The sequence below is a fragment of the Macaca nemestrina genome, chromosome 19, assembly GCF_043159975.1.
Source record: "Macaca nemestrina isolate mMacNem1 chromosome 19, mMacNem.hap1, whole genome shotgun sequence".
Classification (NCBI taxonomy): domain Eukaryota; kingdom Metazoa; phylum Chordata; class Mammalia; order Primates; family Cercopithecidae; genus Macaca; species Macaca nemestrina.
This window is the reverse complement of record NC_092143.1, coordinates 7613833-7636845: the sequence shown is the minus strand read 5'-3', so window position 1 is coordinate 7636845 and position 23013 is coordinate 7613833. Positions and strand designations below refer to the sequence as shown.

At 39.7% G+C, this 23013-nt stretch overlaps 1 protein-coding gene and 1 long non-coding RNA gene across 6 annotated transcripts in view; one reads left to right on the top strand and one right to left on the bottom strand.

Moving 5' to 3' along the window:
- The window catches only part of LOC105476927 (cerebellin 2 precursor), a 98569-nt gene extending 97303 nt beyond the window's left edge, over nucleotides 1-1266 (bottom strand). For 2 of the 3 annotated variants that reach the window (XM_071085188.1, XM_071085189.1), the window contains exon 1: nucleotides 1137-1266. The gene's annotated coding sequence lies outside the window, so the exon portion shown is untranslated. Of the gene's footprint in view, nucleotides 1-1109 lie in introns of all 3 variants that reach the window. The other variant, XM_071085190.1, reaches the window with a different exon arrangement.
- LOC105489348 (uncharacterized) overlaps nucleotides 1-22109 on the top strand; it is a 65934-nt gene extending 43825 nt beyond the window's left edge. The window contains exons 1-4 of one of the 3 annotated variants that reach the window (XR_011616780.1): nucleotides 293-794; nucleotides 17838-17986; nucleotides 19178-19439; nucleotides 21138-22109. This is a non-coding gene — a long non-coding RNA (uncharacterized lncRNA). Of the gene's footprint in view, nucleotides 1-292; nucleotides 795-17837; nucleotides 17987-19177 lie in introns of those variants that run through there. The other 2 variants (XR_011616779.1, XR_011616781.1) reach the window with 2 other exon arrangements.
- The last annotated feature ends 904 nt before the right edge of the window (nucleotides 22110-23013 follow it).

Below are 23013 nucleotides of genomic sequence, written 5' to 3'. Positions count from 1 at the left end.
TAAAGACAAAAATCATTCTTGATGAGTTTAAACACTTGTAGACAGCTCAAAGTTGGGCGATTGTGCCATAGAACAAGTAAAACAATGGCCCTCGTACATATCTACGTGGTATGAACTAGTTACCAGTGACCAGTCCTTGAAGAATGAATTGCAAAGAATCAGATTGTTAAGCAGTCAGCTTGGTGACAGCAAAGGCAAGCCTCTAAGACTCTGATTACATTTTCTGAGCAGAGCCACAGCCCTGACACCCCAGCAGCTGGTAGTTTTTCTGGGCACAGAAACTGGTGTGAATAGAAAGCGACAGCAGTGTGCCCCATGTCACATGTGAGTGAACAGCTACCATGACAGGAAGACTTTTCTTGTCAACACAATCACGGTGGCTCTGTGAACACCCGAGTTATGTGCTATTTTCCCCTGGAGGGAAATTGGTACCTGATAAGTAAAGACTTCATTCAGTGAAATCAAAATATATTTATTAAGTGTCTACCCTTGACAGACACCGCAATTACCCAGAGATTGACAGGGGAGCCCCCATCCTGCCTCTCCTAGGTCTTTCATTCCCTGAGAGAGACAGGGGAGAAAAGCAGTAAGCAGAAATCACAACCATAAGTAAGATAATTTCCAAGAGTGGTGTGTGGTATGAATAATGCAATCAACGAGGCAAGAAGGCAGTCACTGGCAGGCGTTGAACAAGACAGCGGAGCTCTGATGAGGAGCCAGCCGCAGCGACGAGACTTGAAGGATACGACGGAGCAGAATGCGAACACCAAGGAAGTGAGCATCCCAAGACTGTGGTAAGAAAGCTTGGAGGGGTTGTGGAAATCGCAGGTTTAGAGTGAGGGCCCTACTATTTCTACCTGCAGAATGTATCATACATGTAAGAAAATGAAACTGCCCCTGAAATAATTGGTTTTCAAAACAGCCTGTGGCTTCCAGTAAGTTGTAAAAGAATACCTATTATCACGAAAACAGAAGTAAATACTTTGCATTGCATTTATTCCTTAATTATTTATCATGTCTCCTTGTTGTTCATTCCACAGTCTTCGGGAGCTGACCTTTGCTAGGATAAAATGCTTACGTTCTGTCTAGCCTAAAGTTTTGACACCCACCTTGTCCCAATCCATTCCAGTACTCACAGAAAATGAAAATATGTCCCAGCAGATCTGAAGAATGTTGTCCAGTAAATTCAATGTATTTCTCTTTTATATCTAATTTCACTTAGGATCTATCCAATGACAGACTTGTTATCCTCACTGATGGATGCAAAGTCCTGTTGTACACTCTTAGAACATTTATGCTTATGACTAAATTTCAAGCTGCCCGTGATTCATCTGCTATTTCCCACATATCTATTTTAGAATTCCCAAGGGAAAAACAGTTATGAAATATATTGTTCAAGCAGTGCTTTTTTTCAAATGACATATGCCACATGGCTCCTCACGCTACAACAGAACATCCTGGGCAGTTTCTCTGTCAAAGTCACATCCACTGCTATCAATAGAGTTACCAGTGCAATATTTGGCAATGGGATATTACACTACCCAAAAGCAAGCAGTATTGTGAGCTGGAAACTAAAATCCAGTTGTATTTTGAGACTTTCAGAGAGAACAGACAACTTTTCCCAACACGAGACGGTCTGATTGACGCTTCCTGGCCACATCGAGTCTCCTGTGCGTCGACACCACAGTATCAGACCACTTAGAAAAAGGCCAAGCTCTCAGATCAGACTGCAAGAATTTCCAGAGACCTCATCTTATTTTGAAGGTTCAGTTTCAGGCACAGTTCCTTTTTTTTTTTTTTTTTTGCAGAAATGGGTAGTCAACAAATTAGTTTTAAGCAATTGAAGTTTTCAGGAATGAATCATGGTATGCAAATCATGAATTTACAATTTTTTTCTTAAGGTAGAGTGGTTTTATTTAGAAAAATACTATTTTGGGTCCAAACGAGTGCTTTTTTAATCTGTAGTTTATTTTGTTCATGTGTGTGTGCGTGTATGTATAACAAAGTATGTCTTCAGATAGGTAGGCGACAAGAATGGCATATTCGGGATGAAGTATGCTGAAGACTATCAACAAGTAAGACATTGTTAGTCCAGCTTTCTGCTAATCATACAGGATGGAAACCCATTGAATAGACTCTTACTGACTCTACACGAGACTTGATATTTCAAAATCATGGCATCAAAACAAAATAGTCTGGAATAATCAGACATTTACATACTTTCATTGTCGTTTCTTCATTTTTAGACCATCTAGACACTTTTAGCTGTATCTGTCATGATCATACAGTGTCTTTGTCCAAGGTCAGCTACCTCTTGGATTAGGATAGACGTAGGGGATCCACCCAAATCAGTACAAACACACACATAATTTAGCGCTTTGGACTAGTTGGGTTACCATGCATCTCCTTGGACTGTCCAGGTTTATGCCTCTTGTGAAATTAATAGGAGCAATGCTAAGATATTTTAATATTGAGGTATATGAGTATCATACGGATGATGAAAGTGTCAATCTCAGTTCAGGTGGTGAGACTTGGCCACTTAGCATTTATGGTAAGATCATGGCAAATGTTTTCGGAGGGATGGTTCACACTGATGTATTATTATTGAAGTGGGAATTATTGTGTCTATGTCCTCATGCATATATGTGATTATACTTAAACATATAAACCTAGAAACAGAAAAAATGAGTCAATAATTATCAGTGTTTTTAAGTCTCTTGATAATTATTTTCTTTAGGAAAAAATTACACAAATTTTAATATATGTTAAATAATAGTGTTCTTTTGTATTTCTGGTCACATTAAGTATTATCTTATTCATACTTGCTTATTTGGAGTAAATATTTTTATTACATTTAAATTATGCACTTTTTACCAATGAAAATTAATATTGATAATTTTTATTCATGTAATGCCACTTATAGTTTTCTTTTATAAATTGTAAACTCATGTCCATTCTTTTTACTGGGTTGTTGGTTAAAAAATATGTTTATAAGGCTGGGCATAGTGGCTCACACCTGTAATCCCAGCACTTTGGGAAGCCGAGTTGGGTGGATCATGAGGTCAGGAGTTCAAGATTAGCCAGGTCAAATGGTGAAACCCCATGTCTACTAAAAAAATAATTTAAAAAATAGCTGGATATGGTGGCAGGTTCCTGTAATCCCAGGTACTCAGGAGGCTGAGGCAGAGAATTGCTTGAACCCAGGAGGTGGAGGTTGTAGTGAGCCGAGATCATGCCACAGCACTCCAGCCTGGGCAACAGAGCGAGACTCCATCTCAAAAAAGAAAAAAAAAAGTTTATAAAAGCTTCTTTAGAATGAATTTTTTTCCTGGTCATTTTTAATAAAAATAGTTTATGTTAATTTCTCATTTGCTTATGATATTATTAAATCATAGATGTTTTAATATTTTTATGTGGTCAAACAACTTTTTTCTTCTCCTTTTTTAAACCAGGAAAGATAACACATTTGAGTTTTATGCATGTACATGTTGAAAGGACTATGGACTTTGCAATTAAATTTGGAAAGCTGCACCCAAAAAAAGTGCTGACACAGCGAAAGGACAAATTATGTAAATGAGATAGATATAAGACTGGATGAGATATTGAGAAAAACTACCTTGAGAGGAAAGAGGAAATAAGATGAAAGTTGGCATAAACCCAAATGAGGAAGCAAAGGGGAAAAGACAATTTAGAAAAACAAAAAGGAGCATTTGATTCAGGAAAAAGAGATAAGGTCAGCACAGTATGAAAGGAAAATTCCTGGGACAAGGGCATTCAAGAAGAAAGCCATTAGGAGCATTAGATAATGCAGAGCTGTCAAGAAAAACAAAGATTGAAAAAAAGGCACTTGAATTTATCTGCTATTTGTAAAACCCTCACCTGCCACTCAAATTATTCAGTACTTCCTTGATAAGTCCTAGTTAATGACTCCAGGTATCATCTATAATACAACAGAGATATGGGGAAAATCCCATTTAATATAGCTAAGAAACTGACGTTTATCACTCCTCTCACCACAATGAAGAATTTGCTAATATACAATATCCTGGCATTGGGAAGAGTGTGGAAATATGAACACTGGCTATGAAAGTTCACAATGTGACACTGATTCAAAAAGTTGTCATGACATGGTATAGATATCTACTGTTAAAAATGCGATTTCAAGAAGCATTGTCCCAGAATAAGGACATCTCCTTTAACAGCCTCCGTTGGAAAGCACAGTTACTGTTTGGGAAAGCGCTGTGGCCGTCCACCCTGGGGAAGAGACTCAATCTGTACTTTCCAAGCCAGTCCTGCTGAGATATGCATGTATGTGTGCACCTCCACCATGCAAAGCCCCCTCCTACAAAAGCATATAAAACTGTCTCAAGCCACAAGCCACTGTCTCATTTTTCATCTATGTCTAAACATCAAGCTTCTGAAAAACAACTGGCTACCATCACCATTCTTCATGTCCTTGCCCCGCTACTTGCCTTTCCAATCTGACTTATGCCTCTGACCCCCACCCAAACAATTCGATATGACTTTCTCAGGTGTCTATTGACTGAATTCAGTGAACTTATTTTCACATATCTAACAGTATCTTCTGCATTTGCCCACCAAACTCTTTTTTTTTTTTTTTTTTTGAGACAGGATCTTGAACTCCTAACTCAAGTGATCTTCCTGCCTCAGCCTTCTGAGTAGCTAGAACTACAGGTGTGAGTCATCATGTCTGGATAATTTTTATTTTATTTTTATTGAGACAGGGTCTTGCTATGTGGTCCAGGCTGTTCTCAAACTCCTGGCCTCAAGCAATCCTCCCAACTCAGCCTCCCAAAGTACTGGGATTACAGTCAGGAGCCACCGTGCCTGGCCTCTGGGCAAACCATTTCTCTCCTTGGCTGCTAGGATGTGGTAGTTTTCTTGCCCTCCACAATTGTTCCTTCTCTCTACCCTTTAACACATCCTTTCCCATTTCCACCTCTTAATACTCCATTACCAGTATTTTCTAAGGTTCCACATTTAAACTCCATTCTCTGTCTCTCTTTCTCTCCGCCTCTGTCTCTGTCTCTTATCTTTATACTTTCCACCCCACCCCCCTGGCAATCCCATACTCCAGGAATTTAACTCCATCCTATCTTTGTTATGTTTAAAGAAGAGCCATAAGAAGAAGAAAGAAAGATTTTCTTTTTAGGATTTTCCTTAAGGGACATCTGCTTTTTGATGTAGCCACTGTAAATCCAGTAGCTTCTCTGCTGTATTGGTATTTCTTAAACTTGTTTTCATCTACTTCTCAGTGATAAAGACAACCCAAGAAAGAAACCTTCCTTGTGAGCTCATGAGATGTTTGAGAGCCGAGTGCCTGGCAAAGGCCCCTTCCTCCTGCTGGAAACAAAATAATGACCAGGAGGTTGCTGTCAGAGAAAAGAAAAAAAGAGTTAAACATTTTCTCAATGAAATTTTGATCAAGCCATGGTGGCTGGATGAATTGCATTCCTCTCTTTGATGGTGATTTTTATCTGGATAATCAGGAGTAGTTATTAGCATCAGAGAATTCTCTCTGCCAGACAGTACAAGAATGACTCTGACAACCTCGCTCTCCAGTCTCCTAATGCAGAGTTTCCTACAGCCACCTGGTAGGTGTCCATCATTATAATACTTCCCTGTGCTGGGTTTGTCATCAACACCACCGCCTTATGTCACTTTAGTTACATTTGGATTTGAGATGCACTTCTGTTACAAGAGACCTCTGACTTTCCACTCAGGTGCAGAAAACGACCTAGTTCTATCACCAGAACCCTCAGTGATCACTTTTACAATGGGTTATTTTTGGGAACGATTCTGCAAGTAGCTCACATCATTCATCTTGTGTTGATTTTTATTAGTCTGAAGTTATGTTTTCTCACTTTACCTCAAATGCTGCTGGACATTTATTTCTCACAGGCTGTATGTATAATATTCTCTAGCTTTTTCCTGTCTTTTTAGTTCAAATTTAAAAAAAAAAAACAAAACTTGTAGAACATTTCTGTTACATTTTCATAACTAACAACCTTAAGACACATTTAAGGTGAAGTTCATCACCACTCCCTGTCCCCTCAACCCCTTCCTTTCCAGGCCCTTAGCAATATAGATTTGCCTACTTTATTTCCTATTAGATATTGATATCAATATCCTACATGCTCTGAAATATCACCATTGTCTTTGATTTCTCACTAACTCAATATCCACTCTCTTGTGTGTATCTACCTTGGAAATATTTCTAATCCCAGGACATCCATCATGGTTCAAATGTCCAATACTTGTAATAACCTCTTCATTGCGCTCCAGTTTCTAATTATCTCTAATAAATCTATCCAATGCACTACAGCTAACAGAATCATCCTAAAATACAGTCCTATTTATATTACTCTCCTACACTGAAGCCTTTACTGGCTCCCCTTGGACTTACTAAAACCTAAGTCATATAAAGAGAATAATTAAAACTCAGGCTCAATCACACCAAGCTGGGTTTTTATCTAAACAATGCCACCTGTTAAATGTGTGACTGGACTGGATTTCCTCCTCTGTAATACCGGTGTAACAGTGTTACTTGTCCCTTGGTGGTTGTGAGGATTACACTGGAAAAACAAATATGAGAGTTTAGTGTACACATAGCATATTAAGCTATTACTATTATATATATTCTTTAGCGGAATATTGAGGGTAATTTGTCTCCAAACTCTTGATCGATGTTTTCACCTAACTGACCCACACATAGATTCTCAATAATCATTTCACTTTCCTGTTTCCATTTTTCTCTTGTTATTCCATTTTTAGAATTTCAACTCTAGATGTCTACTTACCTAGTTCTACTTATTATTTTAAATCCATATTCATTGCCATTATCTTCAAGAACACAACTTCTCTCTTCATCACCCTCAGACAGGATAAAAATGATATCCATAGTGAGAACTAATAATAATTGAACAATGGCAACCTGCCACACTATGTCTTAAGAGCTTTATATGTATTGCAACATAGCCTCCTTCCCTGGATTCTCATTGCATTGTGATAGCTCAAACTCCTTATATGTACTATGGGCAGAATCACAGTACTAAATCACTGTTCTGATTGTGTCATCTCCCTGCCCAAAAATGTTTTCCTGGATTCCAATTACACCCCAAAGGATAATGCTGAAATTGCCCAGGTGCTAATTTGATCCACTGCTCCTCACTGCTCCCATCTTCTTTTCACCCCTTGGACACAGTGCTTGTCGCAGTTGGCGCCATGCACCTTCCTGCACATCCTCCTTGCTCTCCTGTTGCCATGCCTCTGCCCATGCCACTTCTCCTACCTAGACACCCTCCCTACTTCTTTACTCTCTCTGTCATTACGGCCTCCTACCTAGACACCCTCCCTACTTCTTTACTCTCTCTGTCATTAGGGCTATGCCAAGTCCTACCACCCTCCCGAAGTTGTCTTTAATAGCTCTAATCCCAGATGATGTCATGAAATATGCAAGCACTGCTGGCATCACTCATTTGGAAGCTAACAATGCAGGGAGTTTTCAGTGTGTTCTTTGTATTTGTTTCTTGCCTCTACAAATAGCTTCTCAAGGACAAGGAACATGTTTTACGCTTCCTTGTATAATGAAGAAACTATTTTAAGTATGACAAAATGACACATCGCCATTTCAACCTTAGGTTGCCTTTCCTTGCAGCCTTCTCTCTCCTTGGCTAAGCAAAGAGGCAGAAGATTATATGAAAAGAGAACACAGACCCTGACCAGAAGAATGAGACCCAGATGAGCTTTGAACCTCAAAGAGGACTGCCTTGAATTCTGCAGCCAATAATAATCCCGAAAGCCCAGCTTTGCTGAGATGAAACTACCCATTGATCTCATGTTCTTTAGCTTCCCTTTTAAATATCAAGAGGCAGGTTATGCTAACTTAATCACAGACCTTAAGAAGGAAAAACTTCAACCAGACATGGGAAGGAGATGGAAAGCCTAGAACTTCAGATCCTTGGTGGTTGAGAATGACAAACTCATCAAGAAGGAGCAGGATTGGAACACCGAGATCCTGCCCTCCCCTCTGCAGATCACATCTTAGAGGGAAGGCAAAAGGTGTGTTCCAGTTACTATGGCTTTTTAATATAATGTGTGCCTTAGAAGAGCTTGACTCTGTAGCCTGGGCAGGCGCTGCTGCACACTGTCACCCAGGGCTACTGTAAACGGGAGTTGAAATCATCAGAAGGTTCCCTCACTCATTCACTCACAGGCTTGGCACCCATGCTGGGAAGACACTGGTGCCTCTGCCATCTGGGGAAGGGGCAGGGGAGCCTCCTCACGAATGTCTCTAACTCTGTGTGACCTCTTCCCCTTGTCCCTCAAGCTGATAAATCAAGGTAGCTGCACTTCTCACATGGTGGCTCACTACTTAGAGACCAAATGAGAGACACAGACTGTATGGAAACAGCTTCCTCTTGGCCTGGCTAGCCTGAAAATTAATGCATGGCTTCATCAACTCATTAGAAACAAGACACTGGAGATAGGTCATGTTCAGTGGGAGGAAGTATGACACCATGGTTTGTGAAGGAGCGTCAAAGATTCTGCGGATCTCCCTTAAAACTACTACGACAGGTTATGTAGTTTGAATGAAAATGCGAAAATAGAGAAACACCCTTGGACCAGTGCCCACATGGGAACCCCGCAGGAGACACCATCCCAGGTAGAATTTGCACTGATGAGGATGAAGATGAAGCAGCGTCTGTATAAAAATGACAGTGCAGGCTGCCTGGGCAGATAAAAAGCACTCCTGAACCCTATCCAGTTCCATGCAGGACAGAAAGGATTCTGAAGTTTCCACAGCCTTACATTGATACAGCAAGTAGCCCAAGAGAAAGAAAGAAAGGGCTGCCAGGCTGCCCGCAGGCCAGAGATCAAATGACACCTGTAACCACACGTCCTCACCTGTAAGAGATAAGGGTGGGGACAAGACAAGAAGAAGGACCAGTAGGCCCTGACAAGGTCAGTGCAAATAGATCCTGATTGCATTCTGGTCTTCACCAGAGGACACCTGCAGAACTAAGGTCTCAGAGGAACCGCTCAGTGAATCTCATCCCAGGGATGCAACAACAAGTATCACGCACGTTATACACATGTACCCTAGAACTTAAAGTATAATAATAAAAAAAAAAAAGTATCATGAGTACCCAATAACACCCGTGTTTTTACTCAGACTCATTTTCAGGAGAAGGAAAAAAGCACTCTCAAAGACTGATGATTTCCTGAGCAACCAGGTCATAGGACTTATGTCAGTTTGGGACAGAAACTAAGCTTCAAACAGTTGCGAATTATTTATGGAAAGGAAACAGTTAAAACAAGAGGAGACAGAGAAGCTGCCTTAATTTTCCTAGGATGCAGTGGGATGGGGACGTAGACGTGATAAAATATAGAATATAAAAATGTATACTGTAGTTCCTTTGTACATCTTAATGTAAGTAGACTTTTGACACTGGTATGATTATATCTACATGACAACATGCTATAAATGTCTTGCATACAGGCAAGATTCAATACATATGTATGAAGTTGGTCCTTAAAGGATTTTGCAAATGCAGAGAATTTCAGAATATTCCAAGGGTAAATATGTTTTAAGAGTAATCAACACCAAGAAGCGTTTAGATAGGGCACCAGACAAGCCTTTCAGTTTCACATGAGAAAATGCTCCGCAATGAGCATGGGTGAGCAACGTCCCTGGGTTATCGCTCCCTATGGCTCGGAGGTTCAGGTGCTGCTGCTGTTGGCAGCTGACTCCCGGCCTCCTGCCCACCAGCTCTGCTCCTTTGCTTTTGCTGTCATCTCCTCGCTTCCTTGATCACTGAGCCGTAAGTCCTCACAGCTGCAAATGCAAGGCTGAGTTTCCCAGTGTTACCTGCCTGGATTCTAGCTGATTTAACTTCAAAGTTGTTAATATCTTTTTCACTCTCGTTAAAGAAGTCTTAATCTTATTTTATGTTAATCACAGACTGAGTTAGGACTGATCAGTGTAACACCACCTTTCCAGTGCTGAAGCCGGCCTGGTGTCTAAAAGCCTGGAAATATTTTCAGCATTCTCTAAACTCAAAGAAGAGTCCTATCTCTCTGTGTATATTATGTCCATAGACTATCAAGATTACTACTCTCCTCACATCATAGACCTTTCCTTTTTAGGGATCTAGTCACCAGTTCCAAACACCCCTCCTCTCCCTTTAAAAAAAAAAATCAGACAGGATTGCTCTTAATTTTCAGGTAAAGGGACCCTATTGGTCGCTGAATGGGGCAAGAATGTCAAAGGCTGATGGAGGTTTGAAAAACAGGCAAAAATGACCATTCGGATAAGTTTCTACCACTTTTGTTCACTATCAGTGGTTTCCAATAGCAAAACTCACAAGGTTGAATGTGCTGAAGCCCTAGCTTCACACATTCACACACTGGACAACACCACAATGTGTGTTGGTCCAAGTGAAGCCCTAGCTTCTTTGTGCTAGGGCTTGAGCTATCCTCAAGCCTCTGAAGCAAAGGAAAGAATTGTGCACCTAGTCGAGAGGTTTTGATTCTTTTTCAGAGGCTGTAGGGGTCACACCAGCCACACCATCCAGACTTAATCCATGATCCTGGTTTCATCCTGTTTGCTCTGCCATATTGATTTATAAATCACAATGACTTTTTGCATTTCATTCCTCACAGTACTGGGTTTCCGGGGTACCTTGACGTTACAGGATTTTTGACATGGCTAATAAGCTCAGACTTCACCTAATTGACTTGATGTGTGTGTTCAAAGTTGCAATAAATATCAGGGAGGATTTTTATGTGTGGATAATTTTGTATAATCTTTGAAACCAAAATGGATATAACAGAATATCGATTGTTATGACGGGGAGAAGGGAGGAAGAGAGGAAAATATGGAGCATCTCCCAGGTCGGTCTGATGGGAAGAATGGTAATTGTATAAAGAAGGAGGCTTGAGAAAGTGAGGACACTCCCCTCCCCAAAAAGGATATAAGAAAAGAGGACAAGTGAGCAGAGACCCAAGGAGAAACAACTAGAAAGTTTGTGTTTATGATCAGAAGGAGAAAAAAAGAGAGAGAGAGAGAATAGGATACCCTGGTGTGGGAACTTCTATGCTAATAGACGTTTGAGCTAAAATCCGATTTTAGGCTAGACTATCTGACCAGTGTCCTATAAATTATTGTTTCTGAGATCAATGCCATGATAAGGAGTCTAATGACAGGAAGAATTGGAGAGTTGAAGAAAAGTGGAAATTATTCTCCAAAATGCTGTTTCCATTGTTTGGGTTCTAGGTAGAAGCCATACAGACTTTTAAAAAAATGTACAGATGTAGCAGGAAAAACAGCAGACATGCTAAATTGCAAATGTCAACGCCTTTATATATGCAAATAATTTGATTGTTTTCCTATCTTACAGAATCCTCAAGCTTAACCCCTTTTATATATTTTCAGGTAAAATTATATAACAAATAATGTAATAAACATCAAGCTGCCTTATAGATTAACATGGTTGTCATCTAAGGGGTTGTCTCCTGATTAGAGTTTTATTAACTTCTTATTGGTCAATAGCCTCTCTCCAACCAGCAGTTAAGGTCTTTGAGAGTAGGGGATTTTGACTTGTTTGTATTCCCCACAGTGACCAGAAAACTGTCTTACAAATATACATAATAATATTTCATTGATTTTCTTTAAAGTAATAGCATCAGGCAGAGTTTAGTACCTGTCAGTTTTTGGAAAAATTGAAAGAATGTCTGTGCATAACGAAGGTCACTCCCCAATACACATTCAGGGCAGGGAAGGAAGAGAGGGTCGAACTCTGCAAATGTTTAATTTGTGTCAGGATCGGGTAGCCTCTATCAATGTAATTTAATGCAAAATCAGATTGGTGTCTGAACACTGAATAATTCATACATAGCTTACATAAATATGTTTCTATTTGTGTTACCTCATGCACATTTAGGCTAACTTGAGTTTTGGTCCTTAACCCTTAAAAAGACACCCCTCAAATTAAGCATAAATGTGTTATTTTAAAATGGACTTGTTATTCCTTAAGAAAAGATTTGTCATGTCATCTTGCGATCACACATTTAGCTAGTTTGCATAACATCTATGGTTAAATGCGGTCAACAATATCACTGCCTTACAGTCATCTTACATAAGCTTCATATAATAAATTAGAGTCAATTCATTGTTGACATGGGAAGAAAAAAAATGTTTATTACAAAAAGTTAGTCTTGCAATGTTTAAAAATATTTCCTGTCTACATTCTCCTAATTTTAATGTCTTAATTGAGAAATAACTCATATACCATAAAATACACCCATTTAACAACATACAATTCCATGTTCTTTAGTATACTCCACAATGTGCAACCTTCATCACAGTCCAAGTCTGAAACATCTTCATTACTCCATAATGAAACCCTGTACCTAGTGGCTATCACTCCCCGTGTTTCCTAACCCCCAGCCCTACACAACCTTGTAGCTCCTCCACCTGGTCTCCAAAGACTGCCTATCTTGGACACTTCGGATCAATGGAATCACACCCTATTCAGTCTCTCTTTTGCTTTGCATCCTTCTCTCAGCATAATGTCTTCACAGTTCACCTAAACTGTATGATGAATCCGTTTTTCATTTAATTTATTGCAAAAGAAAAGTACCATTGTATGGATATACCACATTTTTAAATTCATTCATCAGTTGTTGGATCTGGATAGGTTCCACTTTTTGGCTACATCTTGCAGCATTTTAAAGAGATGCACTGTTAAAAATGTATAAAACCCACTCTCGCTTTAACACTTTGGAAGTGCAAACATCTCTCTACTCTCCAACAGGGCAGCTTTCCCAGCTTGTTGGTGGGGCAGCCATTCAAGCCCCTCTGGCGTTTACTGTCTAAGGAAGGACTTCCATTTCTTCCCTAAAACATGTTTTTTCTTCATTCACTGGCTGGATTCATTTTACCAGTTCAGTCTTCATAATGCAATGGAATAAAAATACACATTTTGTAAAATTTAACACAAAGAGCACTGATGTGGAAGTTAAAAATATCTGTTTCTCTCCTCAATTTTATCATTACCTTTTGGGGAAAACAAGTACAATCTGAAATTTCTCTGTACTCAGAGTTACATCATAGCAGAATGACCGCCTAATACTCTGCAGTAAGCTTTAGGAAACTTGATGAGGAGGAACTCCTACAACACAAACTTGCACCAAACCAACCAAATGAAAAACCAAAACCAACACCAAAAACCAAAGAATGAGAACCTAATAAAACTCTCACTACTATGTATTTTGTTTCTTTGCTTTGCTTTGCTTTTCAAGTTTCTTGATTACTAGCATTTTCTTTAACTAGAGATGGAAATTTTAACACACACACACAAACACACACACACACCATTTAATTCAGTTAAAGTAAGTTGTTCTATGTTTCTTTTTATTTTCTTTTCTCCCTTTTTTTTCATCAGAGCTGGCTCCCAGAGACTTTGTCCCTGAGCAATATAAAAATTGAGCCCTAATTATTTCTCATTTTTGTGGACCTGGGTATCTCTGGTAGGGATGTGGTGAATAAGATGAAGCAGGTGGGGTGGCTTGCAAAAAAAAAAAAACACACACACACACGCACATTAAAAAGTTGAATGGGCTAGATTTATGAAGAGTTACTTAAGAGTGGTGTATGTTTTTATACTTAAGAGCGGTATATCCTTTTTACAGTCAGTACGCAAAACATAGGGGAGATGGCCAGCACCTATAAGGTTGAAGTTCTGCTGCACTTAATAGAAAAATAAAATAGAATAAAGTGGCCAAGCACAAGAGATATGTTTACCTCCTATGTAAATGAATCCAGAGGTTAGCAGTCCCTGGCTGGTATGAAGACTCCCCTACGTCATTAAGGAGCAGGCTGTGATTGTTCTGTGTAACGACCACCACACTGGTTTCCATCACGCAGATCAGCTCATAGCACAACATGACTGCTGGATTTCCAGCTGTTTTATCTGTTTTCCAAGCCCCAGAAATGAGAAAGGTATTGGGCAGAAAGCAGCACAAATGATTTAGCATCTCTTAAATAGGTGTTTTCTTATGTCATAAACTATGCTTTAACATAATTACATTAGCTAAAACTTAGTCAAGCGTCCACATCTAGTTGCAAGAGAATGGGGAACACAGTCCCTTAGCTTATCCAAGCTTCCCGCATTTACAACCAGAGGATGTTAAGGAGGTGATGGAGAATGTAGGCTGGGCAGTCTCTGCTCCAGGGTCAGCTTCCCCATGTCCACACAGTACCCAGGACAGATCTCACTCCCTGGAGAACTGTGGCCTTTGGACATTCTAGTGAGAAGGATATTAGCACAGTTCCTGGAGTCTATGAGCATGAGCAAAAAATGTAGGTCCCAATATTCAGAGAACACTAGCGTAGGGGCAACAGAGCAAGAAAGAGAAATCTTTACTGACAGTGAGTAGGCATAGGGTAAACATATGGATGTGTCTGATGGCCTTAGCAAGTGGCACACAGGAAAATAAAAGAGAAGCATTTTGAAAGGCGAAGAAGAGTGGCTGAGTCCTACTCCCCAAAGACAGCTCAATTTCATGCAGTTTGGGTATTGAACTTATTAAGACCCCATCCCATATTCACATGTGTGAAATGAAGCCTGTGCAGAGTCACTGCAAGAACCTACACTAACAGCCTCCAAACGCTTTGATCATGTTCACACCCCTATCAGAAAAGAAAGATCAAGCAACCACTCACAAAATGCATTTATGAAGCATGAATGAAATGCATCTACTACTGTAGTGATGTATTAATATGTGAAAGATTACACACAAAATGGAAATTGTAAAAAAGATGAGGTGGAACAAAATGTTGAGAAAAGTGCTAATACTTTCCCCAAATCTGATGTATGATTTTACACAATCCTTGGCATGAGCCTCCCCACCCAGGAGACTATGGATGCGGGGACTTGGAAGAATGAGGCTAATTCGACATTTATAACAGGCACTCTGCTAGTCTTTCTGATAAAAGTAAATAACATAATTTCCAAAAATAAGTAAGTATCTTTAAATACTTAAATTTTCTTTGTAGAGATAAAAGATATCGACAAATCATTGTAATTTAGGGATAAGTACAACATTCAAGTTTTGTACTGGATACTGAGACAGTGATGATCGTGTCTGACAATCAGAAATGCTTCATGAAAAAGAAGATGTCATAGAAAAGAAAAAAAAGACGTAGAGAGATATTTTCACTGGTGAAGCAAGCTCCGGCAAGAATGCGTATATTAAGTGTAGAAATATCTCACCTCTTGATATGATTCTCTGTGCCCCCAAACTAGTACTGTACAGTTATGTGTGTGTAGATAGATATGAGTTAGAAAGACCATGATTATTATAAGTAAGATAAAAATAATCTCAGAACTTGCATTGATTGATTCATGTGTTCATTTTTACATATATTCATTGCTTTATATCTCTACTTATTCATTCAGTCAAAAATATTTTACCAATCCCAATTATGTTGTGGGCATTGTTCCAGACCTAGAAGTCAAGAGGGGAATATGGTCTCATAACCCCTGTCCTCATGGGACTTATATTTTATAGGAAAAGACGTCATGAATAGAAAGATGGATACACATATTATGTGGCAGGTACTGATATAGTCTCTGAATAAACGTAAATAAAGGAAATTTGACAGTGACAAAGGTGTGGTTTTTAGCTAGGGTATAGAGAGAAGGGTTCCCTGAAGATATTAAGGATTTGCCTACAGAAAATAAGGGAGCAGGACCTGTGAACATTTGTTCATAAAACAAATTACAGTACAGTTTTGGGCAATTTAAGTTTGAGGTGCCCTTTAGCCACCCAAGTGGCAATGTCCAGTGTGCTATGCGATATACAATGCTGGGGTTTGGGAGAGAGGCTAGTCCTGGAAAGCACTGTGGACTTCATTGCTGGTCTCTACAGCCAGGGACAAGATGTGTTAACCTGGGGAGAGGAGAACAGATGGACTCTGAGCCCTGGGACTCCACCGCATGCAGAGGTCGGAAGAGGAAATACATCAGGGAGAGACACTCAGGAGGTGCAGCCATTGAGCAAGGAAAAATGCCAGGCCAGTGCCATGTCACAAGAAAACAAAAAGAAGAAGAAGTAACAGCCTCAGGAAAGAGAAGTAGCAACACTGTCAAGTACTGCTGAGAAATAGAAAACAATGAAATAGAAGAACTGGTCTTTACTAATCATGAAAAGATCTGGAAATTTAGTTCTCATATAATAATCACAGAGGCAGTTCTTTTCAATATACGGCAGATTAGAACAAAAAAGTTACAAAAGATGTTAGTGATTTGGATGATGAGATAGCCTAGGCTGGCGGGTCCTAATGAACCAAGGGCTTGAAATTCGACTTAATTTTCCCACGTATTAATATAGAATCACACATCACCAATGCATTAAAAACTAAGTCACATACAAGCATAATTTTAATTTGTATTGCACTTTCTCTCTGAACTTTTTTTTTTTTTTTTTTTTTTTTGAGATGGAGTCTCGCTCTGTCGCCCGGGCTGGAGGGCAGTGGTGCGATCTCGGCTCACTGCAAGCTCTGCCTCCCGGGTTCCCACCATTCTCCTGCCTCAGCCTCCCGAGTAGCTGGGACTACAGGCACCTGCCACCACGCCCGGCTAATTTTTTGTATTTTTAGTAGAGACGGGGTTTCACCGTGTTAGGCAGGATGGTCTCGATCTCCTGACCTCGTGATCCGCCGACCTCGGCCTCCCAAATTCTCTCTGAACTTCTACATAGATCACTCGTCGAGGCTCCTCTGGTCTAGGCTGCAGGAGGATGGGTAAAGGTAGAGGTTCCAAAGGTTTTAGCAAAAAGACTCTGGGCACGGTCTCTGAAATGACGATTAGAACAAGGTCTCAGGGAAGAAAGAGCTCCTGTAGCATGGGTAGCAGAAAGGACCGCCTTTACCCTTTCCTTCCATTTTCACTCTTATTCTTCCTTCTGTTGACTGCCCTTTACTATCCCTGTTGTACATTAAGAGACCCAGCCCATAGGGTGAGGAAAATGGTTTTGGTTTTAAAGAAGTTTGTCAGATGAAATTTGTTGGCAATAATACGGATTTGTTTTCCGCCCTCTCTCCACCTTTCTCCTCATGGCCTTCTGCAATTGTGTGAGGTGGTAGGTGGGGAAATGGGGTTGCATAGAGTTATCTTAGCAGGGATGGGGAAAGAGCACAGAAATTACCAAAATAAAGTGACTGCTTCCTTTTCTCTATAAGTTTCTGAAGTCTGCATTAAATTCTGGCTGAGCATTGGCTCTTTATAAGTTTCTGGAAAATGACAATGAGCTTTGGTGAACATATAGCAGTTTAATCCTGTAATCATGCATCGCATTGATTTAGTTTTAAATTCTCAGGAAACCTCAGTCAAGCAAATGAAGGCTTAATTTCACTCAGAATCAAACATGAAGATGACATTTCAAATGACCCTCTCCTGTCTATCTCACCATCTTTTTCCTTCTACCCTAACAGCATGACACAGTACGCAAAGCGCCACACAAACACACTGGAATGAACTGTGAAAAATGAAAATAATTCTGTTTTTCTACTTGAAGCTCAGCTTTCCCAGGGAGAGAGCCTACAGTTGCTTAGAGAATACAGCATTGTTTTGACTCCGGACTCCGATTCACATGTTCCACCTAAAGTTCAAGGATTGTGTATTTTTTCAACACTGGATAAACTTTAAGGGGGAACCCGAGGAACAGCAATTACTTTGGAATTCATTCTGCCATTTAAGTGGCTTCTCACTTTGAGGAAACAATTAAAGTTTTTCTCTTCTGGCCCTTAGATCCTGGGATAATTTGGCATCAACATTTCCTCGGAATGAACTTAAGAGACGAAGCTGAGAGAGGCACAGGACAATCAGTCTCATACAAGCGTCTTGTCTTTGTCACTCCACAGGGCTCCTGCAGTGAGCTCTAAGTCACAAGATACCATGTGAGTGTCAGAGGCCTAATGGTTTTGAAAGCTGCACACACACATTTTTTTTTTGCACATTTAATACAGTGTTTCCTAAGGCAATATAGGCTTGCTGTTTGCATAATCCATAAGCACCCATATCATGCTGAAGGCATGCAAAGCAAATTGAGAAGCAAAGAAGAATATCTCCCACTTTAAGGGATGCACAAACAGCAGCAGTTTGACAGATACTGTTGAGCACAAAGGCCAGCTGGAGTCAGAAATTACGGGATGTTAGATCCATACTCTATGATTTTGAACATCTCTGGCTATATTATCCTTTCTTTGTTGCTGTTTCTTTCTAGAATTCATGGATAACTTATATCTAAAGCCAGAAAACATTCACAGTAAGAAATAAGTTAGTGCATGCATTATCTAAACAGCAAATTATCAGAGATTGGTGTTACAGATATATACATAGATAGGAAGTATCTATCCACAGGATTATTTCTTTAGCAAATGAAATTATGACATTCGAATGACTGAATACAATGGAACTGTTTAATCTCAACCCTCTAAGATTTGGGTTAGATCCTAGTAGAATACAGTTACTTTGGCTATCTATTTACCTAAGGTTTATAGTAAAAGGACAATAATGAAAATTTTAATATTATTTCCAACACAAATTTCTACTAATATCATCCACTGAGTATCTCTTTATGCCAGTGTTTGTTCTATAGCACTCTGATTCTTTGATGGAGTCTTGCTCTGTTGCCGAGGCTGGAGTGCAATGGTGCAGTCTTGGCTCACTGCAACCTCCATCTCCTGGGCTGAAACGATTCTCCTGCCTCAGCCTCCCGAGTAGCTGGGATTACAAACGCGCACCACCATGCCCGACTAACTTTTGTATTTATGGTGGAGACAGGGTTTCACCATGTTGGCCAGGCTGGTCTTGAACTCCTAACCTCAGGTGATCTGCCCACCTTCACCTCCCAAAGCGCCGGGATTACAGGCATGAGCCACCGCTCTCGGCCGCTCTGATTCTTTCCTCCATGATATGCCACATTGTCTGGCATGTCCAGGTATACTAAACTACGTTTCTAGAAATACCTAGTCAAAGCAAACATACTGTAAAATGTAGATGCATAATTATGACTAAAATATTATGATGAATTAAAGTGAGGTTATTTCACTTCTAATCCTTCTTCTGTTCTTTCTCTCTCTGTGTAGGCAATATTCAAGAAGGAGCCATCTACCTTGAGAATATAGTCTCAGATTGCCTCACTAGAGGAAAACAATTTGAAGAAATCAAGGATGCTCTTATGCCACAATCAAAATAAACTAATCTAAAATTGGTTAAGGAAACAGCCTAAAGGATGAAAATCCTAAAGGATGCATCTCTCAGCTGGAAAGATGATCAGGGATTTCTAGACTTATTAACACCATATGAAATAAATTAGCATCTCGTCCTTTCCAAAGTGAGAACACCAAAGTAAGTTTTTGATTTCATAGCATTATACATGAAAAACTGGACAGGGCTCTAGCCTTTTCTGTAGTCCCAGTGACTCCCCGCATTGCTAATTCCAGGGCAAGATTTCATCCTCATGTCTGTGACCCATCATCAATATTTAGCAGAGATGCTTTCTTCTTCCTCCTTGCCATACTTTCTGGATTTGCTTCTAGGACACTGTTTTCTTCTGGTTTTCCTTCTCCTTCACTGATTTTCCTTCTTAGAAACTCTTTTGTGGATTCTACTCCTTTGTCCCAATCTTTTAAAATCGAGGGTCAAGAATTCAGTTTGGGGTTCTTTCCTCTACCCTTACTGACTCCCTTGGTGAACCAATCTTCCCATGGGCTTATATCATGTATATGTCTGGATTTTATTTAAATGCATCTTAAGCCTCAGTCCTTCTCCTAAAATCTAGACTCATATTTCCACTGAAAACATGATATATCACCTTTGATGTCTAATAGATATTCCAAGTACAACATATGCACACTTAGCCCCTACACGTTTCAATAAACCTGCTCTATATTGGCTTTCTCAACTTTGTTAATGTCAAATTCTTGCTTTAATTTGCTCAAGCCAAAGTCCTTGGAGGCTTCTTTTACTGCCCTCACTCTCTTATACTTTATATCTAATGAAATGGTTAGAAAATCCTGACAACATTGTTGCTCTGCCCATTAAAAAGTAGAAATTCCTTTTGGCTCTTTGAAATGTATCCAGAGTCCAATAATTTCTTGCTACACTCAAAGTAGTATACTGTTCCAAGCCAGTATTATCGCCTGCTTAGATTACTGCAAAAGTCTTCTAGAAGCTCTGTTCCTCTGCTCTCTTTTGTCTATTCTTAAAATAATAGTCAAAATAATCCTTTTAAATATTGCATTATGTCACATCATTGCCTCCGACTCATGCTCAAAAGTCATGCTCTTTACAGGGAGCTATTTGATATGGTTTAGCTGTGTCCCCACCCAAATCTCATCTTGAATTCCCACATGTTGTGGGAGGGACCCAGTGAGAGGTAATTGAATCATGGTGGCAAAGTCTTTCTGGTGCTTTTCTCATGATACTGAATAAGTCTCATGAGATCTGGTGGTTTTAAAAAGAGGAGTTCCCCTGCACAATCTCTATCTCTTTGCCTGCTGCCATCCATGTAAGACATGACTTGCTGCTCCCTGCCTTCCACCATGAGACTTTTCCAGCCATGTGGAATTGTAAGTCCAATTAAACCTCTTTTGTAAATTGTTCAGTCTCAGGTACACTCTTTATCAGCAGCATGAAAAGGGACTAATACACTATTAGAATGTCCATAACCTGGCTCTGGCCTTGCTGGCTACTCCAGTCCTCACCCATGGCTCCTACACTACAGTACTCTTGCAATTCACAGAGAACTACAGGAAAATTCCCACCCTAGGGCCTCAGCATCCTCTGTTTCTCTGAATGAAATGCTTACTCCTCCGGTGTCCAGTGGTCAATTCCTTCCAGTTTCTACAACTTCATAAGGCCTGCTTTCCCTACAATTTTGAAAATTGCAACCCTCTCCTCAAATCCTCTTTGCTCTACATTTGACTTTTTCAAAACATTGATCAGCCTCTGAATTACTGTGTGATTTACTCATTAATTATAATTACTATTATGATGAGTAAGAATGTAAGATCCTCAAGGGATGGCATCTCTGTTTTGTTTTAGAATATGCACCCCCCAATATCTAGAAGAATATGAATTACACAGTGTGAAATGCAGAAGAACTACTAAACTGTCAAGATGCTATGAATCAAACACCAAAATTTTAGAAAATTAAAATGGCATAAGGAAGAAATTTAAAGGAAAGTCAAGCCAAGTATTTATATGGGAGCCCTCTCTATCAGGTGAGGGCCCTTTCTCCCTCCTTTTTTAATCTCCCCTGATTAATACTCACTTCCAAAGGACTATGTTTACATAGATCTAAAAACCATAGCACAGAATAAGCAGAACAACTCAAAACTACCATGAAGCATCCATAATTCTGGGCTTATTTTGTTTCTCTCAGCCTCCTGCTTTTAGAGAGAGAAACTTCTGTCCTCTCTTCTCGAAAACACTTTAGTTTGAAAGTAAAAACAAACAAAAACCATTTTGCAATATTGTGATGGTTAACTTTGAGTGTCAACTTGATCGGATTGGGGGATGCAAAGTATTGTTCCTGGGTGTGTCTGTGAGGGTGTTGTCAAAGGAGATTAATATTTGAGTCAGTGAACTGGGAGACTCAGACCCAGCCTCAATCTGGGTGGGCACCATCTAATCAGCTGCCAGTGTGGCTAGGATAAAAACAGGCAGACGAATGTGGAAAGCTAGACTACCTGAGTCTTCTGGCCTCCATCTTTCTCCCGTGCTGGATGCTTCCTGCCCTCCAACATCGGACTCCAAATTCTTCAGCTTTTGAACTTACACCAGCGGTTTCCCAGGGGCTCTTGGGCCTTCAGCCACAAACTGAAGGCTGCACTGTTGGCTTCCCTACTTTTGAGGTTTTAGGACTTGGACTGGCTTCCTAGCTCTTCAACTTGCAGGTGGCCTATTGTGGGACTTTACCTTGTGATCATGTGAGTCTATTCTCCCAATAAACTCCCCTTTATATACATATATATATATACACACACACACACACACAAGTTTATTCTCCCAATAAACTCCCCTTTATATATAAACTATATATATACTATATATATACTGAATAAACTATATATATATACTGTGTATATATATACACTGTGTGTGTGTATCTATCCACAGGATATATATATTATATATATATATATACACACACACACTAACACAAATATCAAGAGCGATTTGACTTACATTTTTCCTAGTTCTTATCACGTTGGCCTCATTTTTCCAACTCAGAAGAGTAAAAAGATGAAAACACAACTGATTTTTTCTTCTCTTTGTTTCCTATGGTTTCATGTCACTATCAAGATATTCCCTTTTCAATCCTTGACTTTTATGTGGCAAAAATAATTCTTTGAATTATTTTTCAGAATTTCTAAATTGCCTTGCATATTGTTGTTTTTATTCTCTCCACCTGTTGAGGATGAGATATGCCTTGTTTTAAAGGAAAAGTAAATGCCACTTACCTAAAGAATCTATTGCTACTAACCTTTGACTTTCAAATGATGTGTTTCAAAATTTATAATAGAGAGGATAGCCATTCAAAACCTGTACTTCTATTGGGAGGGGTAGAGAGAATTGTATATGGAAGAGAGAGAGAGAGAGAGAGAACTGTACAGAGAGAGACAGAGAGAGAGCATCTAAAGGTATAATTTTCATAACATAAGTTATTGTTTAGGATACTTCAGTGTATAATCTAACCCTAACTTCCTGCCTGCTATTGTTTGAATGTGGAATGTATCCCCCAAAATTTCATATGTTGGGAAACTTAATCACTAATTCAACAGTATTAAGAGGCGGGGCTTTCAAGAGGTGATTAGGCCATGAGGGCTGTGAGTTTTCTCCGGAGTGGAGTCATGATTAAAATGAGTTCAGCTGGCTGGGCACGGTGGCTCACAGCTGTAATCCCAGCACTTTGGGA